We start from the raw sequence: 17764 nt of genomic DNA, 5'->3' as shown, positions 1-17764 counted from the left end.
ATGGATTCCCCCACATGTGGAAACCTCCTGATCCCTGTAGCCCACCCTCCCAAAACCCCCAGGACTCACCAAATATCCATAATGGTGTAGCAGAGGGCCATTAGGTGAACCCTGTCACATTGTAGGGGCAAAGGGAGGACGGCATCATTTTGACTAATAGCAGTCACTGGCCCAGGAGTGGGAGGTCACTCCCAGGCCCTTTGCTAGAACACTAGGGATTTTTGGCGAGTCCTGGAGGGGCAGGAGGGTGGCCTAGGATGGACAGGGGGCTCCATATTTTAATAAACGAGAAGGCTTGAAGCAGGTATTGGGGTTGTCATATTTTTTAATACAGCAAACTATAAAATAAAATACAGCAAACTATAAAATAAAAATGATATTTCCTATTCATTACAAACGACTGCTTACCCCTAATAAAGACTGAAAAGAAAAGTCCCCAAGCATAGATTTTATAGAGATAGGAATAGAGGAAGGATTTCCATGGTGGGAGACAGGATGTAATATTCAGTTGTAACAGGAAAGTAAAGAATATTCCTACAAAGTATGGGCATTTTCACCCCAAATTATGTTTGCACTTACAACAGATTACTATGGGGATTTTTCTGAACATCAACTAGAAATTAGGGTGAAAAGCATCCATCAGTAATGCACAGCATTTCTACCCACTCCCCCTTACTCTTCCCATAGGCTACCCCCTGGAAGTCATTCAGCAAAAGCAGCTGCCACTAAGAGGCTCTATAAGTTTTATCTATGATTTTTTTTAAAACTTTTATTTTACTTTAGACCTTCCTGTTCTGTCATCTTATCAGAAATGATTGGATATTGAATACTTAACTCCCCTTTACATGTTTAAATTCTCTATCTTTTTCAGCCCTTTCAGTCTTTCCTTAATGGGAGATAAAGAATTTGCACCCGAATTTACGATGGCCTGTGTGCAAATACCAAGGGATATGCATGTGGCTGGGCCCTGTGTGTGCTGAGTGCAGTTTAGAAAGGGCCTGGCCATGCGTGTGTCTCCCGGTATGCACAGGACTGCTGGGTCAGCGAAAAGGGGTGAGCTGGGGGGGGGCGGGGTCTGGGTGGGAAAGGGCGTGGCAGTGCCAACTGGGAGAGCAGCCATCAGGCCCTATCCCAGGGAAGCGTGCGCCGACAGCTGGTACTTATTTCTCCTGCAAAGAGGAAGTAATGAGACAAAAAATAGGGTATATAAGGTAAATTTAGGGATTGGGGAAGAGAGGGGAAAAGGAGTATAGGGGTATAGGGGTATAGGAAGTTCCCTCCTAGTCTGCACACATGGACGTGCATGCGCGGGTTTTAAAATCGACTCCTTGATTTTAACCCTTAAGACTGGGTTCTACACATGTAAATGCACTTTATCCATTCAGTGGGCTTTAGAAAATTCCTACAAGATAGGATATTCATGTGTAAGTGCACTTTACAGGCATAAATGGCTTTTTAAAATTGCCATGCTAGTATCTTACATTTACACATGTACCTCCTTTAAATATTCACCTGACTGCTTTTAGACCTTCCTTCTGAAACACTCTTAATCACCTCATTCTTTCTTTACTCCATCCATTCGTTTTATGCTTTTCAAGCCTAAAATGTCATCCTTAAGAATACTTAAACTACTTCAGTAACTAGAGCAGGGGCCCCAAAAATGTTTGGGTGTTTTTGTTTTCCATGCAGAGAGGGCCATTTTGGGTTCACCCCCAGATTGTTGTTTTATTATTCATTCTTAATTTCATTTAAACATTTAAAAAAAAAAACAAACCCTCCCAAACCTTTCCCATTTATTAAATTAAGGAACCCCCTCACCTGCAGAGCCCCTCCTGACCACCTTATCTCCTCCCCCAGGACTCACCAAAAATCCCTGGTAGTCTAACAGGGGACCTGGGAACGACCTCCTGCTCCTGCGCCTGTATTAATCAAAAAACAGGCAGCAGGACTTTGTCCCTACCATGTGACCGGGCTATCGGTGCCATTGGGCAGCCCCTGTCACATGGTAGGGGTAATGGACAGAATGTGCCATTTTTGAAAATGACTATCAGCTCTATGAATTAAAGCATACGTCCTGAGGAGAAAGAAAAGGTGAAATGTTCATATATTTAATAAATGATTACTATAAGATGCATTTCTTACTGTGCAATAATTGACAATGCTAATGTTCCTATAGGTTCATTTTTTATTATTTACAACACCTGCTGGCCTTTGCTTTTGCCATTGAGGAGATCAACAATAGCACAGACATTTTACCCAACATTACTCTAGGATTCCTGATATACGATTCCTGCCTAAGCAATACCCTTTCAGTTTCACACACATTGCGAATATTATCTATCGATATGGATGCAATTCCCAATTATGACTGTTCTCAGAAGGGCAGAGTCGTGGCTTTCATTGGACACTTGATGTCTTCTCCAAACCTATTCAACAGCACAAATCACAGGGATTTTCAGATACCCTCAGGTAGGGAGAACATATATATTTTTATAGCATTGTATTACATAAGATGTACTTTTTAAATGTCAATAGATTTGGACTGAATTACATTTTCCACATTCTATTTTTTTAAATGATTAATTTATGTATAAGATTTATTTATACTATCAGAAGTAAGGCAGCATCATTCACAGTAAATCTCATAGACTGAGTGAAATGTGGGGAAGTTAAAGAACAGATCATGTACAGAACACTTTTGTAACATCACACATAAGAAAGTCATAGATTTTGTAACATCTTGCTTGAAAAAGTCATCAAATAATGTGCACCCCAATTCAAAGCAGACTTACTGATTGAGTGAGCCTGTTTTGAATAATATCCCATTAAATCTTTCACACAAGTTATGCTGCTATAATGCCCACATATTTCATTAAAATTTGTATTCCTAATTACTTATTAAAATAAAAAATTATGCATGCAGGTGCAAACTCCTTTCCAGCTCTGTGACCAGGAGCTCATCTGCTCAGTGCAGGTAAATTTATAAATACAAATGATATATGTGCACACATTTTTCCTGTGTATAGGCTGGATAATTTTCAAACAGTAATTTGTGTGGATAAAGAAGTTTTGCCCAAAAATGTCTTTTTGATAATTATCCTCCCTGTTCATTTCATATGTAACCCCCCGTTACTCTTCTAAACTGAGTGAGGCACTGGCCAATTCCAGGGCTTAGTATCAATGAGCATTTGCAAACCTTGGCATGACTCCTTCAATGGGGGGAAAGGGAGGGGGAGGAATATTTAACTTCAGACCCCCAAGGATTTCAGCTGGCAAGAAAATACTTTACACTTATTGGTTTGCCAAAATAACATCTTCAAATTAAACGTTCTTCAAATTTCATAGCAGAAACGTAACAGAGTAAATGATGACAGATAAAGACCAAAGATCCATTCAGTCTGTCCAGGAAGGTGTTCTTAATGTTGCTGTAACATTTCCGTTGTGAAGTGATGAGGGTTGCAGTTACTTTCCACCTTTCTCTAACGATATTTAACCTTCTGCTTTTTGTATGCTGTGGCTTGACATTAATGGGAAAGAATGATGTGAACTTCATAAACAGATTACATGGTCCACCACTAGTCTATCTGCTAAGGATGTCTATTTTATTTAATAAATGCATAAATCAGAAGGAATGGGATGATATTTGTTTTAGAAGTGTCCCCCCCCCCCAAAGAAAAAAGAAAGAAAGAAATAATGGACAGGGGGTTGAACAAATGAAAGAAATATTATTTGTCCCATTCATTTAGGTTTCCTTTTCATTTCTATTGGCCATTGAAGTTGTATTCGCTTCAACAGTTAAAAAAAAAAGACCTCTTGAAAATTACACCTTCCCCAAGTGACTTCATAATTTTTTAAGAGCCGACTCAAAGCTTGTTATCAATGAAACCACAAACATGACAAATCAGAGTGAACAATTTTTCTAATCGTCCTATCACTGCTTACCTTGATCAAGTAAGAGGAAAGAACGCCCGCCTTGAGATCTGAGCATGTACATGTAGCAGTGCATTCCTTCTCTATTTCTGGTCAGAAACTAACAGTGTTTTCAAAAAGCTTCAATTGTTGTGAATTTTATCACTGGTGAGCTACTTCTAATCTTCACTGTGCTGCACTGCTGTCAGAAACTATCCCAGTCAGTAGAGAAAGACAGGCAGTGGCACTTTATGATGATTTTTCTTTACATTGGTGGACTGCCTGTATGGGAGACAATGTAGGGAGTTGCAGCAAAACCAGTGTTTTGTTTTTTTTTTTCCTTTCTGTCTAGGCATAGTAAAATGATTAAACAGTGCACAGTGAATGATGCAAAGAGTCTGTATCAGGCTGTCAGTGGGTTATTTTTTGTGTGTGGAATCTGTCAGTATTAATTCTCTAGCTACATAGTAGAGCGGTTGTGTGAGCAGGGTACAGTGATGGTGCCAATAAATAAAACAAAATTGTAATATCCAAACCCCCCAATAGGCATTGCACTCACTGACAAGCCAATACAGTAAAGTGCGGCCGCGGTTACCCTGCTTCTAACCCGCTTTCTACTCACAATTTGGCCGCGTTAGTCCAACCTACGATTCACTATCCCTTTTAACCCATCCTTACCGCCTCTTTAAATCAATGGGTAACCCTTTCCGCCCGCGGCATATATATGAGATGTAAACGATCGGATTAGCTATTCCCTCCCATTCAGTAATGTGCACCCTGACTATCGCCTTTTTAACCTGCAGTTTAGCCGCGTCTTTAACCTGCTAAATTACCACCTACCCTTACCCCTTGCGTTAGAGGCAGGGGTAAGGGTAGGCGGCAAACTTTCCCCCAGCCCCCGCTCACCTGCCCTGGCCACGTCCATGGGTGCCGGTCTCCGGGGCAGCCCCAGTCCTCTCTCCCCTCCTCCCGAAGCAACTTTAACCAAAAGAAAACCTAAAAGCCTAAAATCCCCTCCTCCCGAAGCAAGGCGCAGGGCGAAAAAGCGACTCGACATGTAAAGTATTGTGAATACGTGTAACCAAAGTTAACTTACTTTTTCTTTCTTTCAGCCCTCTCTGGCCTCCTCTGGAGGCGCGCATCGCTGCTCCTCTGCCTCCCGGGTGCAGCAGGCAGCGAAAGCGGCTTCCAGCGGCCCCCGCCGGCGAAGATGGATGAACGCTCGCCCGTAGTGCACGGGTGCTCAAACCAGCGAAAGCACATGAACGGGCGTGCGTGACATCACGGCGTACGTTCATAGGCTTCGCTGGCTCGAGCGCCCAAATTGACGGCGCTCGAGCCAGCGAAGCGTATGAATGTATGCCGTGACTTCATGCGCTTCGCTGGTTTGAGCGCCCAAATTGACGGCGCTCAAGCCAGCGAAGCGTATGAGTGTATGCCGTGATGTCATACACGCCCGTTCATACGCTTTCGCTGATTTGGGGGGCCCGTCAATTTGAGCGCTCAAGCCAGCGAAGCCTATGAACGTACGCCGTGATGTCACGCACGCCGTTCATGTGCTTTCGCTGGTTGAGCGCCCATGCACTACGGGCGAGCGTTCATCCATCTTCGCCGGCGGGGCCGCTGGAAGCCGCTTTTGCTGCCGGCTGCCCCCGGGAGGCAGGGAAGCCGCGGTGCGCGCCTCCGGAGGAGGGCAGAGAGAGCTGAAATAAAGAAAAAGTAAGTTAACTTTGGTTACACTTATTCACAATACTTTACATGTCGAGTCGCTTTTCGCCCTGTGCCTTGCTTCGGGAGGAGGGGATTTTAGGTTTTAAGGTTTTCTTTTGGTTAAAATTGGGATCCACTTCCTGGTACCAGCGCACCCAGGATACTGTATAGGCACTGTATAGCGCCTATACAGTAAAATGGATTGCGCTTCACTGATGCGCATTGGACGAGTGTTGGATGCGGCTTGCATTTACATGCCATTTAAATAGAGTATCGAGCGGTATGTGATATCAACTGTGCGTGCGGCAAACGCAGGTGCGCCCAGCCCTAGCGCACCTCTTTCTACTGCACCTTACTGTATCGGCCTGTTAATAAATCTCCTTCATGTTAGGAAAAGGGACAAGAAGGAATGGTGGCAGATTTCCCAGAGGCTGTAATAAGAAAAGAAGTCCACACTTAAATTGAAGAGGGACTTTTCAAGTCTAGAATTGCAGGAGAGGAGAGCACTTCCAGCTAGTTGAAGCTGAAATTTAGAGAGGATGTGCCAGCACTGCATATTCCTCCCCCTGTTGCTTTGTTGCAGAAGGAAAAGTTGGGAGAGCTATCAAACACAGACAGTAGCAGGGCAGCAGAGGCAGCAGAAGCACAAAGCCAAAAACCAGCATTGCATAAAATGATTCTGAGGAAGAATCTTGTAGCAGATTTCCTGAATCAGAAGATATTGAAGAGCTATTAGCTGAAGAACATTTGGGAGGATCTTAGTAGCATCTTATCCTCCACTTTAGTGATGTGGCAGATAGAGGGGATTGAGGATTGTGAGAGGGAGAACAGGCAGCACAGGTAGATAGCTTGACTGATGCCCCTGGCATTTTTTTCTCAGGGTCCAGTGCCAGCATCTGCCCCAAGCATATAGAGAAGGGATCACAGAATCCATGATTTGGAGGCACTTTAAAGTGAAGGAGCAAATATGTTTTGCTCAGTGTATTCATTGTATAATGGATATCAGTCAAGGAAAGCAAATTGAGCATCTCACAAAGACTGGTCTGTGGCATCACAGGAGAAGCAGCATCTGCTATCACTGGCATCAGTGGATGGTGGCAGTACTAGTCTGGGGATCGCTTCTGCCACTTCAGGTAAAAGCCAAAGGAAAGGAATTGGAAAGGAGAAGACTTATTCCTGAGCTGATCCCATAGCCCCTTCCACCAGGCAGCTGGCAGGCCAGCAGCCCCTAACATGACTCCAAAGTGGCAACCCACCATAGAGAAAATGGAATGGTGTTTGTTAGGTCCCATATTTAGGTGCTACCACCCAAGAAAGAGATCTATGTGTCATCGTGGATAACACATTGAAATCATCGGCTCAGTGTGCTGCGGCCGTCAAAAAAGCAAACAGAATGTTAGGAATTATTAGGAAGGGAATGGTGAATAAAACGGAAAATGTCATAATGCCTCTGTATCGCTCCATGGTGAGACCGCACCTTGAATACTGTGTACAATTCTGGTTGCCACATCTCAAAAAAGATATAGTTGCAATGGAGAAGGTACAGAGAGGGCGACCAAAATGATAAAGGGGATGGAACAGCTCCCCTATGAGAAAAGACTAAAGAGGTTAGGTCTGTTTAGCTTGGAGAAGAGACGGCTGAGGGGGGGTTATGATAGAGGCGTTTAAAATCATGAGAAGTCTAGAATGGGTAAATGTGAATCAGATATTTACTCTTTTGGATAATAGAAGGACTAGGGGGCACTCCATGAAGTTAGCGGATGGCACATTTAAAACTAATCAGAGAATGTTCTTTTTCACTCAATGCACAATCAAACTCTGGAATTTGTTGTCAGAGGATGTAGTTGGTGCGTTAGTGTAGCTGGGTTTAAAATAGGATTGGGTAGGTTCCTGAAGGTGAAGTCCATTACCTGCTATTAATTAAGTTGACTTAGAAAATAGCCACTACTATTTCTAGCAAAAGTAACATGTTTTTTTGGGTTCTTGCCAGGTTATTGTGGCCTGGATTGGCCACTGTTGGAGACAGGATGCTGAGCTTGATGAATCCTTGGTCTGACCCAGTATGGCATGTTATTATGTTCTTTTAATAATGTGCATCAGGAAAATGATTGTTCTTGATGACAAGCCCTTGTAGTAGTGGAGAACATGAGTTCCAAGCATCTACTGCAAATGTTAGCCCACTATTACAAGTCTTTTCCAAGACAACAACAGTAGGAAAATCATCTTTAGCCTGTACAACCAGAGCTGTAGTCACATCCAGGAATTGCTGGCTAAGGCAACGAGGAATAGCATGCATTTCACGAGTGACATCTGCATCACCATGAATGCTATACACAATTACCTCTCTCTGATGGCAAACTTGTGCGAGTTGACTGAGGAAAAGGTAGGCAGCAGTTCTAGCAGGGTCAGAGCATCAAAGTGCAGATTGGCATTGCTGTACACCCAGCTAATTTAAAGCACTCATTCCTTTGCCTGTTTTCTACCAGCTATAGGAGAGGTACTGGAGGGTTTACAACTAGATTAGAGAGCCAGGAGTCTAAATGCAGGTTTTTATTTATTTATTTATTTTATTTAAAAGTATTTATATACCATTTTTTTAAAAATAAATTTTTGTCAAAATGGTTTACACAGGTGAAATAAAACATAAAAATAATCAAAATAAAATAGATTTTTTTAAAATACATAAAATAATCAATAGCTAGTCAGAGTGCTAGCATGAAAGACTTTTATAAGTCTTATTTGTGACAGACAATAGTTCAAATATGGTAAAGGCAATAGAAGATGGGTATTTTAAAAGGATACATTTACTGCACACTCATTAGTTGTGAAGGAAATCTTAGGGCTGGAGTCCAAGGACAACGAGATGCATTTCTGCAGAAGCTGATAAAGAAATTTAGAAAACTATCAGGGCATTTCTATCAAAGTGTGGAAAGAGGGCAGCTTTTCCATGAAAAGTAGGAACAATATGGAATGCCTCACAAGTGTCTGATTTAGAGATGTGCATTGCTTAGAACTATCATCTCAGACATCGTTTTGGGGCCCCTCTTGGGAATATCATTTTCCTGTGGTTCAGGGGTTTTTTTTTCGGGGGGCCACCATTTTTTTTTAGTGCACTAACAGGAGTTAGTGCGTGCTAACTCCTGATAGTGTGCATTAATGGGTCAAAGCACGTGCTAACCCGAAAAATGAATTTTTCTGAAATTTCAGAAAAATTTGCTTCATTTTTTGGTTCCTATGAACCATACCAATTAGGAAATTTCGTTGAAATTGCCTAATTCGGGAAAAACGAATGCATATCCCTAGTATGATTCAAGATTTGTTTATTTCAAAGTTTATTAGTTGCCATTGCACGGGCCCTAGGTAACATACACAAGAATACATTCATAAAAATGTTAACAAATTTCATGAAAATGGAAATTGCACACATGTCTACAAAAAAACAAACATGAACAACAGCAAATAAGCTGCAGCCTCTGCAAATACAGCTGACCCATTGTTAGTACATGAATCACAGAAATGTCTTTGTGCAGGTGGAGAGAGGTAGCTCGATGGGAAGTGTGTTCCAAATCATTGGAGCAGCAGCTGAACATGCTCTCTCTCTCTCTCTTCTCTGTGAAGTGTGCATATCACAATGATGGACACTGAGTAAACCAGACTGAGACAAGCATAGAGACTGAGTAGGATGGTACAGATATGACATTGCATTGGCCCAACTTAGGGAAGGCAGACCAAATAGCTTATGTACAAGAATTGCAATTTTATATGTAATCCAATATTGAATAGGTAGCCAATGGAGTTCACACAAAACTGGCATGATAGGATCTCTCAGGATCACTTGGCAAAAAGACCCAATGAGGAACATCAGAATGAGATTACCTACAAGTGTGTCATCTCTCTTCGCAGCAGCTGAAGCTTCAAAAGTTGCCTACCTTTCATCTCCTGATACAGCTGAGTTTTTGTTCTTCAAGACAGTTCCCCGATGGCCTAAATAATAATGAGGGGCCAATGCCTCCCCCCTCCCCCCAAGCTGATATCATCAGCACAGGGAGATAAAGACCCAGTGAGGAATGCTGGAATGAGATTGCCTGCAAGTGTGTCAGCTGTCTCTGCAATTGCTGACGCATCGGATACGGCTGAGTTTCTTGCTTTTCTGGATAGTTCCTCAATGGCCTGAATGACAACAAGGGAGTGATGCCTCACCCTCTCACTGACATCATAAACATGGTGCCTACAAGTGTGTCATCTGTCTCCACAGCAGCTGAAGCATCAGAGCTTGCCTATCTTTCATCTTCTTATACAGCTGAGTTTCTTGTTCTCCAGGGCAATTCTCCAATGAACTTAAAGAGAATGAGGGGGCCAAGGCCTTGCCCCTCCCCCCCCACTGATGTCATCTGCACAGGGAGGTGAAGATGAAGTGAGTGTCAATAGAATGAGATTGCCTGCAAGTGTGTCATCTCTATATGCAGTTGCTGAAGTATCAGAGCTTGCCTACCTGTCAGCTCCTGATATGGCTGAGTTTCTTGCTTTCCTGGATAGTTCCATGATGATCTGCATGACAATAAGGGTTCAATTCCCCACCTCCCCCACTGACATTATCAATGGAGGGAGTGGGCAGGGTTTAGACCAATGAGGGATGCTGGAATGAGATTTCCTGCAAGTGTGTAATCTGGATTCACATTTGCTGAAGCATCAAAGCTTGCCTACCTGTCAGCCCTGATCAGGTTGAGTTTCTTCATCTCCTGGACTGTTCCCCAATGGCCTTGATAACAAATAGAGGCTGATGCCCCACCAGATTGGATATACAGCATGGTTATTTCTAAAAATAAGGGTCTCAAGCCTCCATCTCTACCACTTCCATAAACAACAGGAATGGGATGGGTGGTCTCAATTAGGTTATCAGAAGTTATGCTAGCTGACAGTTGGTCCCCAACAAACTCCCAAGCCTCAGCCACCTTCAACGTACATAAAAGAGCCCATAAGGGAACACCTTTTTGTGCTTCTTCCTACACATGATGGAGAATGTGCGCCTACGATGTCCGTCATTGGTTTTCTGCCTCTTGTATTGATTGTACCTCAAACAAGCGTGTCGACCATGAGCCCTTATTTGGCTGAAATTAGATGGATTAATAGACAGTCAATTCATAAGAAATTACTATTTTCTGTGACTTGTTAGTCACAAACTCTGGACTTTCTTTCTATAACCAACAAAATCTGATGCATTCTGCTAAATCAGAATTGTCCGAGTGTATCGCTGTTTCTCAACTACAGACAAATAAATGAGGTGGGGATCTTTTAATTATTCATCAAAGATTTTTCGGTATGACCGCTGAATAGCTTTGAGAGGGCTTGTCCTATGAGATAATAGGGATGTGCAGCTGGAAACTTTTCATTGCATTTGTGATACGTATTTGTCGGGGATCATTTCCGTTGCATTCGGACGTATGGCGCCCCAATATGTTAATACGTGAATTTGTTTTCTGGTTCCCATTAAAGTCAATGGGGGAAGGATTTCCAGCCTACTTTTGGCTGCAGAAATGGGGTTTTATTATCAATTTTGATGACACTTCTGGGGCGCAATCATCAGAACAGTAAAACAGCTCCAAGGTACTTCCACTGTGGCAAAGTGGCATGAATAGCCTAAGCCACTGTAAAGGTGCAAAGGGGTACCAGAAGTGGCAAGAGTGCTTTAACAGAGGCACAAAACAGCAGCAAGAGTGTCAAAAACACACCGCAGCTTCAAAAGAGAGCATAGATAACAGATGCATTAACCCTCGAAGGCAGCACGACAGGCAAAGCGGGAAGACAAGTGGCATCAACATCCAACAGCACAATGAAGAGGAACATAGCAAGCAGAAAGACTAGCACCAACACACTGAGGAACCATGATAGTGGCAATAACACCACAAGGAGTTGAGTGAGTCATCTGTTGTATGACAGCAAGGCAGAGTGGCAGAAAGCTGATAGGGGCAAAACAGGCTGGCAGAGCGGAGGTAGTCTGGTCCCTGTAGTTTTGATAGAGGAAAGACAGGCTGGCAGAGCTGAGGTAGACATGACCCTGTGGATTTGGTAGGGGAAAGACAGGCTGGCCCAGGAGAGAGTTCCCTTTCCTTTGTACAGGAAAAGGCTCCCTAGAACGGGTTCACCCCTAGAGTGGGGTGTTTCCGTTGGCATCTTGTGAATACCCAGAAGCTACTGACTGTACTTATGCACTTCAGCTGATGACAAAGGAACTTGAAGAGCCCTCAGAAATAAGAAAACTGCTATTTAAGTCCAAATCTACAATATCAACCTATGTTGACTTTGTACCCTACAGGGCCTCTGTAAACAATAGGAACACAGAGGATGAATTAGAGTACAACTACCACCAGTTTTCTATAGCACTAGAAACATTAATGTGGCAACTAAGAAACATCTAGGGAAAATGGCCCGTATTATGAAGGTCATGAAAATTATATCCTAGTACCAAGCTGGACAGACAGGCACAGCGTTAGAGGTCAAGCCGTGGTAGGGACATAAGGCCTGCATGGACAGGCACAGCATTAGCGGTCAGGCCCTTGTAGGGATGTAAGGCCTTGACAGTGGACAGATAGGCACAGCTTTAGAGGTCTAGACCTTGTAGGGATAGACCTGGGCTGGACGGACAGGCACTGCGGTCGAGGACAGAGATCAATCCTACCTAGGGACATAAGGCCTGGATGGACAGGCAGAGCAATCGAGGTCAAACACTTGTAGGAACATAAGGCCTGGACTGACAGCAAAGCAGTCAAGGACAGAGGTCAGTCCCACCTAGGGACATAAGGCCTAGATAAACAGGCAGAGCAATCGAAGTCAAACACTTGTAGGAACATAAGGCCTGGACACAGGCACAGCAGTTAAGGACAGAGGTCAATCCCACCTAGGGACATAAGGCCTGAACTGACAGGCACAGCAATCGAGGTCAAACCCTTGTAGGGACATAAGGCCTGGATGGACAGGCACAGCAATAGAGGACAGAGGCCAATCCCACATAGGGACATAAGGCCTGGATGAACAGGCAGAGCAATCGAGGACAAACACTTGTAGGAACACAAGGCCTGGACGGACAGGCACAGCGGTCGAGGACTGAGGTCAGTCCCACCTAGGGACATAAGGTCTAGATGAACAGGCAAAGCAATCGAGGTCAAATACTTGTAGGAACATAAGGCCTGGATGGACAGGCAAAGCAGTCGAGGACAGAGGTCAATCCTACCTAGGGACATAAGGCCTGGACAGACAGGCAGAGCAATCAAGTCAAACACTTGTAGGAACATAAATCCTGGACAGACAGGCACAGCAGTTAAGGACAGAGGTCAGTCCCACCTAGGGACATAAGGCCTGGACTGACAGGCACAGCAATCGAGGTCAAACCCTTGTAGGGACATAAGGCCTGGATTGACAGGCACAGCAATAGATGACAGAGGCCAATCTCACATAGGGACATAAGGCCTGGATGAACAGCAGAGCAATCGAGGTCAAACACTTGTAGGAACACAAGGCCTGGATGGACAGGCAGTGGTCGAGGACTGAGGTCAGTCCCACCTAGGGACATAAGGCCTGGATGAACAGACAGAGCAATTGAGGTCAAACACTTAGGAACATAAGGTCTGGATGGACAGGCAGAGCAATCAAGGTCAAACAGTTGTAGGAAGATAAGGCCTGGACGGACAGGCACAGCAATAGAGGATAGAGGTCAATCTCACATAGGGACACAAGGCCTGGATGAAAAGGCAAAGCAATTGAGGTCAAACATTTGTAGGAACACAAGGCCCAGACAGACAGGCACAGCAGTCAAGGACAGAGGTCAATCCCACCTAAGGACATAAAGCCTGGATAGACAGGCAGAACAATCGAGGTCAAACTATTGTAGGAACACAAGGCCCGGACAGACAGGCACAGCAGTTGAGGGCATAGGTCAATACCACCTAGGAACACAAGGCCAGGAAAATGCTTGACACCTACATTCTCCACTAACTGCAAGGGCTGTTCATCAAGGGTACAGCAATTGAGGACAGAGTCAATCCCACCTAGGGAGACAAGCCCTGGATTGACAAGCACAGCAGGTTTTTTGTCTTTATTTATTTATTATGCTATTTGCAAACGTTTCCAGCATTTCATAGTCGATTACATTCAGTTACTATCGGTATTTCCCTATCCCCAGAGGGCTTACAATCTAAGTTGAACCCTTGTAGGAGCTCAGGGCCTATACGGACAGGCACAGCAATAGAGGACAGAGGTCAGTCCAACCTAGGGACAAAAGGTCTGGACGGACAGGCACAGTAATAGAGGACAGAGATCAATCCCACCTAGGGACATAAGGCCTGGATGACAGGCACCGCAGTCGAGGACAGAGGTCAATCCCACCTAGGGACATAAGGCCTGGATGAACAGGCACAGCAGTCCAGGACAGAGGTCAATCCCACCTAGGGACATAATGCCTGGACGGACAGGCACAGCAGTTTTTGTTTTTTTAAATTTATATATCTTGCTATTTTCAAATGTTTCCAGCACTTCATTGTCAATTACCCTCAGGTACTGTCGGTTTTTCCCTATCCCCAGAGAGCTTACAATCTAAGTCAATCCCTTGTAGGAACACAGGGCCTGGAAGGACAGGCAAAGCAGTCGAAGTCACACCCTTGTACAGACACAAGCCATGGATGGATAGGCACAGCAGTTTTTTTTTTTTTAATTTATTTTATTTTCAAATGTTTACAGCACTTCATAGTCGATTACACTCAGGTACTGTCGGTATTTCCGAATCCCCAGATGGCTTACAATCTAAGTCGAACCCTTGTAGGAACACAAGGCCTGGACGGACAGACTAATGGAGGTAACACCCTTGTAGGGACATAAGCCCTGGATGGACAAGCACAGCACGTTTTTTGTCTTTATTTATTTATCTTGCTATTTTCAAACATTTCCAGCACTTCATAGTCGATCACACTCAGGTAGTCGGTATTTCCCTATCCCCAGAGGGCTTACAATCTAAGTCGAACTCTTTTAGGAACACAAGGCCTGGACGGACAGGCAAAGTAATGGAGGTAACACCCTTGTAGGGACATAAGCCCTGGATGGACAAGCACAACACGTATTTTGTCTTTATTTATTTATTTATCTTGCTATTTTCAAACATTTCCAGCACTTCAGAGTCGATCACACTCAGGTACTGTCGGTATTTCCCTATCCCCAGAGGGCTTACAATCTAAGTCGAACCCTTTTAGGAACACAAGGCCTGGATGGAGAAGCAAAGTAATCGAGGTCACACCCTTGTAGGGACAGAAGCCCTGGATGGACAAGCACAGCAGGTTTTTTGTCTTTATTTATTTATCTTGCTATTTTTAAACATTTCCAGCACTTCATAGTCGATCACACTCAGGTACTGTCGGTATTTCCCTATCCCCAGAGGGCTTACAATCTAAGTTGAACCCTTGTAGGAACACAAGGCCTAGACGGACAGGCAAAGTAATGGAGGTAACACCCTTGTAGGGACATAAGCCCTGGATGGACAAGCACAACACGTTTTTTGTCTTTATTTATTTATTTATCTTGCTATTTTCAAGCATTTTCCAGCACTCATAGTCGATCACACTCAGGTACTGTCGGTATTTCCCTATCCCCAGAGGGCTTACAATCTAAGTCAAAACCCTTTAGGAACTGTTAAAAGTGGTAACTTCTGACTAATTAACTCAATGAAATACCAGCTTCAAATAGTTTAAAAAGATTTAATAATGAAGGAAGGCATTGATTCCTTCATGGAGAAGCGACACAAAAGGAAGTGGACAATGAATCTAAGCTTGCTCAAAGATCTGACGTGAGTGCTCAGCCTTATAAAGGGATTCCATCAGTCCATCCCAGAATGTCCCGCAAAAGCAACCCATTACCTTATAGCCAATCAGTATATTTTAGCATGTGTCGTGCTCTTACTGTAGGTGCCTCTTGTTACAGAGTAGAGATAAGAACAAATTAGTTTCGTTTTCCTGGGAATTATGTTCATCTGTGCTGGCTAATTCTCTGTAAGTTTAGTTATCATAGTGCTTCATAGTGCAATCAGTCTACTCAGCGCTGGATATTCTTACAGAACACAAGGCCTGGATGGACAAGCAAAGTAATCCAGGTCACACCCTTGTAGGGACACAAGCCCTGGATGGACAAGCACAGCAGGTTTTTGTCTTATTTATTTATCTTGCTATTTTCAAACATTTCCAGCACTTCATAGTCGATTCACTCAGGTACTTTTGGTATTTCCCTATCCCCAGATGCTTACAATCTAAGGCTAACCCTTGTAGGAACACAAGGCCTAGACAGTGGACGGTCAGGCACAGCATTTGAGATCAGGTACATGTGCTGCAGTGCTTATATTATCTGGAAGCATGGAGGCAGTTGGAGCTTTTGCAAGGCTTTCAATTGCTCTCATTCATCTTGCCATTCACAGGGAAAATTTGGAAACCCAAGCAAAGGTAGGTTTACTTTAAAAAAACCCTAGCATTCCATCAAATATGGTTGCCCAGCCTTGAGCAGTGAGGGCTCATGATATTCCCTTTCATTGAAAAAGACACGTTCACTGGGCACACTGCTTGGTGGCAATGACAGATATGCTGAGCCAGTTTGGCGAGGTGTGGCCCAGACAATGGACTTGTGTGCCCAATATGCCAGTGGATCTGTCTACATGTTCTCTATCGGCCTGAGAGATATGTGTGTCACTGACAGCTGTGCTGGTTGTCTCCTTTGCTTGGCGGGGCTGAGAGTCACTCATGCTAGCTGCTTTTCTCTCTCGCCTATCGCACAACAGATGAATTTTTAGGGGCACATGCATTGGGCGTTCTGAAGTGGAAGGAGGAAGGTACTATCTGTTGCTGACACAGCATTGGCTGCTCCAGCTTGGGCTAGCAGCACAACTCTCTGAGGTGCCCCGCTGTTTCAACCTCTGCTTCAAGCCTAATCTGTCTCTGCCTATGGCAATCCTGTTCACGGACTTTTGCTAACAGCAGGTCCTTCACTAATATAGACAATCATACTGTAGGGCGAATTTCCCTTTCACACGGGGAATACAGACTGTGGCGAGCATGTATGTGTGGTCTGTGTTAAAGGCATTAATCTCTCTTTCACCCTGCTGGCTGCAAAATGTCCAGACAATCCAGCACCTCAACTGTCATTCCCTCTTCCTGTTTAAAGGCCTACAAATGTTCATCTAGGAGATGAACTATAGGGATGATGTCAGCCAAGATGGCACTTCTGGAACTCAGCTCCTCCGTGACATCCTTGAAGGGCTGCAAGGATTTTTACCAGCTGACTCATGACTAACCAATCGTGATTGCCCTAGGGGATTCTGCACACCTATGTTCATTCTACCAGAAAGTTCATGAAAGGGTATCTGCAGCTCCACTAACCTCTCCAGCATCATAAATGTAGAATTCCACCGGGTGGCAATGTCTTGACTGAGACGCTTGTGAGGCATCTCCATATCAGTCTGCTTTGTCAGAGAACCTGTCCCGCCTTCACACTTCTGTGGAAAGTGTGCTGCTATGTTCCTGCACCTTCTGTATTAACCTATGAAGGTATTCATTCTCTGATCATTGGAATCCAACCTCAGAGCTGACTTCACTACCAGATGCAAAGTGTGTGCAAAAACTTTGGATGTTCTTAAAACCACCCATCATTTATTTCCTTAATCATGTTTGCACACATTGTCTGTGACAAAGAACCCTGCCTGAGTTTTCCTGTCTCGCTGGTGTAGTTGCCAGCCTCCAGCAATCTGTCTGATGCATGCTAAGTAGAATATTGGCTGCGGTATGGGCATGGTTCTGTCAGGTGGGTGTGCAGTAAAGCCCATCTCCACCCTGATACTTGTTCAGTAATAGAGCTGCTGGATGCCCCTGCCTCAGCCAGGTCCCACCAGTGTGCTGTCAGAGAGAGTTATAGTGTGCAGCATTCATGGTGGTCCAGATATCACAGGTGAAATGCACTCTCCCCTCTGCCTTAGCTAGCAGCGCTTGCATGCCACTGCAACACTGCTTGCACAGGCTGGGGATGACCTTTCTGCTAAAGTGTGGTTATGGAGGGGACTTGTAATTTGGAATTACGACCTTCAGAAAATGCTTGAAACACACATTCTCCACTAACTGCAAGGGCT

Source organism: Rhinatrema bivittatum, chromosome 16, assembly GCF_901001135.1.
Source record: "Rhinatrema bivittatum chromosome 16, aRhiBiv1.1, whole genome shotgun sequence".
NCBI classification, from domain to species: Eukaryota; Metazoa; Chordata; class Amphibia; order Gymnophiona; family Rhinatrematidae; genus Rhinatrema; species Rhinatrema bivittatum.
Note: the sequence above shows the minus strand (reverse complement) of the source record.